Raw genomic sequence first — 4,121 nt, forward strand, 5'->3', positions numbered from 1 at the left:
ATTCCTCACTGAACTATATTTTCTGTTCTATTTTGCTCGTTGTACTTTCAATTTTTCTAATTATTCACTGAACATTCAAATTGTTCATGTTTTGATCACTCTAAATTATTTTATTATTATTTTGATATGATATGACATTTTTATTATTATTTGATATAAAATAATTGAAAATATAAAATAAAAACAGAAGGTGGTCGGACATCATCGTCGGCCACTATCGACCATCGTAGACGGTGGTCATACGATCCCAAATTTCATGGGTCGGCTCGTCTCGAGCCATTAAGTCCAAATATGGTGGTTGTTTCATCGAAAAATGTTCCAAACTCCGTGAATCTCAATAGAAACGTTTCGACCTCATCACTTTCAATCTCTAATTCATGGACTTCGGAGCAAGTCCCGACAAAATGGAGGTTGATTCGGGCTCACGGTGTCGAGACGAAACGACCCATGAAATTTGGGATCAGATGTCCACCATCTACGATGACTGATGGTGGTGTGACGGTGTCCGACCACCTTCTATTTTTATTGTATATTTTAAATTATTTTATATTAAATAATAAAAATGGCACATCATATGAAAATAATAATAAAATAATTTATAGTGATCAAAATATAAACAATTCAAAATTTTAGTGAATAAATTAAAAAAATAAAAGTATAATGAATAAAATGAAAAAAATAATATAATTCAATGAAGAAAGATATAATTTACCCTAATTAAAATTTATGTAGACGAAAATTATAAGCACGCTACATGGTGTAGCTGGATCTTGCTTTTACAATAATGTGCTAAATGAAAAAAATGTCTATCGTACTTAAGAAAAGTTATGTTACATTGCTCGACTTAAAAAAATAGACTTTGGATGAATACAACTTAATTCAAGTGGTAAATAATTTAATATCGTTTAAATAAGGGTTTAAATTCGAATTTTTGTATATATAAAAAATCATTGTTGTGAGACTCATCCACTACAATTAAATCTGTGACACGAGTTAGTCCAAATTGACTAAGGTGAAGCATTGAAAATAGAATAATAAAAAAAATAGATTCTTGATAATATTTTAAGCAATTTATGCTATTTTTTATTTTTTAATATATTTTATAAAATATTTTTTCACTCATCTTTCTAAAAAAATCTTATAAGAATATCTTACTGTCAGGCCCAGCCAGGTCACCCTATGTTATTCACTTAGTGGTGCAAATGATTCCCCCCTTGGATTTCAAATTTCTTTTCAATTTGCCCCGAATTTCATTTGCATTTCAAAACCTTCCCAAACAAACCCTCCATATAAATACCCCTTTCCTTCCTCTTCTTCTCTCCAATGACCTCTCCTGAAAGTGACCAACAATCGAAGCGTCGCCGTTTTCCCACTCTTTCTCAAGTTTCTCCTTCGCTCTTTCCTAATCCAGGTAAATGCGTCAACGTTTCTTTGTTTTCACTTCTAATGTGCCGATTTTTGGATTTGTTTTCTTGTTTGACTATATGGAACTGAGATCTAGGTTATCTAGAAGTTTCTGGAGTGTTGTAGATAGTGGGTTTCTTTTCGGTTTAGCTTGTTCTGCTTTGCTCTCCTCCTGGATCTTCACTTTGCTTGGTCTGCTTCAATACACTTTGCGATGTATAGATCTTATGAGAATTTAACTTGATCTGCTTCCATTTTGTACTGATTAATGTTTTCAATGCGAATGTTTAATGCTTTTCCGACATTTATTTGTGGTTAAGTAAGTGCTCTGATCTTGAACTTTCGCAATTAAACATTATTCAGTACAAAATAGAAGCATTACTCAGTACAAATTGTGTTCCATTTATAGTGAATGTTTAATGCTTCAAGATCAGAGCATTTACTGATTAATGTTTTCAATTTGTACAATTTGATTCAAATTGTGTTCCATTTATAGTGAAGCTTGTTTAGATGCTGAAAAATATGTTTTGAACTGACCGGATTTGGTTGCCCCATTGTGGTAGCAAAATGTAGCTAAAAAGATATTATGTATTTGAAGAAATGATTCAAATGAATGTTGACTGAAGTGTTTATCTTTTTCACTAAGAGGAACTAGAACTCAATCCAGTCTGTTGACTTTAATTTGGTTTGCTTACTTCAGTTGAGAGGGATATAGAGTTCAGACCGACGTCTGATTTTGCTGTACTCACTGTTTCATTTCTTGTTTGTAGTGTGAAAAATGGCAGATGGTGAGGATATTCAACCCTCGTCTGTGACAATGGAACTGGAATGGTGAAGGTTAGTTGATTTTTAGACCCGACTTAACATCTCCATTCTTATTTGAATATTTAATAACTGTGTTACTTTGTTGTGGTTGATCTGATGTTGTTTACCATGAAGGCTGGTTTTGCTGGTGATGATGCCCCAAGGGCGGTCTTTCCCAGTATTGTTGGTCGACCCCGACACTGGTGTCATGGTTGGGATGGGTCAGAAGGATGCTTATGTAGGGGATGAAGCACAATCTAAAAGAGGTATCCTTACTTTAAAATATCCAATTGAGCATGGTATTGTCAGCAATTGGGATGATATGGAAAAGATCTGGCATCATACATTCTACAATGAGCTTCGTGTTGCTCCTGAGGAGCACCCTGTGCTTCTAACAGAGGCACCTCTAAACCCCAAGGCCAACAGAGAAAAGATGACCCAAATCATGTTTGAGACCTTCAATGTACCTGCAATGTATGTTGCCATCCAGGCTGTTCTTTCTTTGTATGCCAGTGGTCGTACAACAGGTTGGCTAAGTATAAACTTTGTATTTTTTTTCCCTTCATATTTTTATATATCTTTTCTGATATGACCTACTGGACCTGTTTTGTATAGATCACTCCTGATCTAAATATAATAACGCTGAATTATCTCCAATTTGGATCAGGTATTGTGCTGGATTCTGGTGATGGTGTTTCTCACACTGTGCCCATCTATGAAGGTTATGCCCTTCCGCATGCCATCCTTCGTCTAGACCTTGCTGGTCGAGATCTCACTGATTCTTTGATGAAGATTCTTACTGAGAGAGGTTACATGTTCACCACCACTGCTGAACGGGAAATTGTCCGTGACATGAAGGAGAAGCTAGCTTATGTTGCTCTGGACTATGAGCAGGAACTGGAGACTGCCAAGAGTAGCTCTTCTGTTGAGAAGAACTATGAATTGCCTGATGGACAAGTCATTACTATTGGAGCTGAGAGATTCCGTTGTCCAGAAGTCCTCTTCCAGCCATCACTCATTGGGATGGAAGCTGCTGGAATCCATGAAACTACCTACAACTCTATCATGAAGTGTGATGTTGATATCAGGAAGGATCTTTATGGCAACATCGTTCTCAGTGGTGGTTCAACCATGTTCCCTGGTATTGCAGACCGGATGAGCAAGGAGATCACCGCTCTTGCACCAAGCAGCATGAAGATTAAGGTTGTTGCACCACCAGAGAGAAAGTACAGTGTCTGGATCGGAGGATCTATATTGGCATCCCTCAGCACCTTCCAACAGGTGAAGTAAATTTTATCATATTTGATGTATTTTTCATTTCCTTTAGGATAATCGCCAAAGACTGAGATTCTTGCTTTAACTGTTGCATCAGATGTGGATTTCCAAGGGTGAGTATGATGAATCCGGTCCATCCATTGTCCACAGGAAGTGTTTCTAAGTCTTTTTAAGTACTTCGATGGTAATTTGGGGATCAATGAAGGATGGTGTACTTTGAGCTTCTATATTGTTTAAGTTGCACCTTTTATAAGTTTAAACCTCTGGTGCCTCTGCTGGTGTCATCGTCAATACGGAGGTTGTCCTATGGATATGGCGGTGGTTGACACAGACAATTGGTGATTTTCCATGCATCTTTCAACCATATTGTTTTTAATAGGATGTTTGTTTGTAGGTGGAGAGTGACTATGATGCTTGTTTCTTCCTTATATTTTGTTTTATTTTCAAATTCAATGTTGTGGTTTGGGTTAGGCTAAGAGATTGTTGGGCGAGCACATTAATGTTAATAGCTATTTGTACTGTTACGAGAAATTCCAAGTTAAAAGAGTCATTTTGCTGTCACGGAACTTTAGTGGAGAATTTATTTGATACCGGGTTTTGAAATCTTTGATTTGGTTTAAACTTGTTCCATGTACTTG

The 4,121-nt window shown here is 36.4% G+C and overlaps 1 pseudogene; it reads left to right on the plus strand.

Annotated features, from left to right (window-relative positions):
* Window positions 1–2,182: 2,182 nt before the first annotated feature.
* On the plus strand, window positions 2,183–3,906 carry LOC120169396 (annotated as a pseudogene).
* Window positions 3,907–4,121: the final 215 nt, after the last annotated feature.

This window comes from Hibiscus syriacus, unplaced genomic scaffold (assembly GCF_006381635.1).
Source record: "Hibiscus syriacus cultivar Baekdansim isolate YM2019G1 unplaced genomic scaffold, ASM638163v2 tig00111769_pilon, whole genome shotgun sequence".
Lineage (NCBI taxonomy): Eukaryota > Viridiplantae > Streptophyta > Magnoliopsida > Malvales > Malvaceae > Hibiscus > Hibiscus syriacus.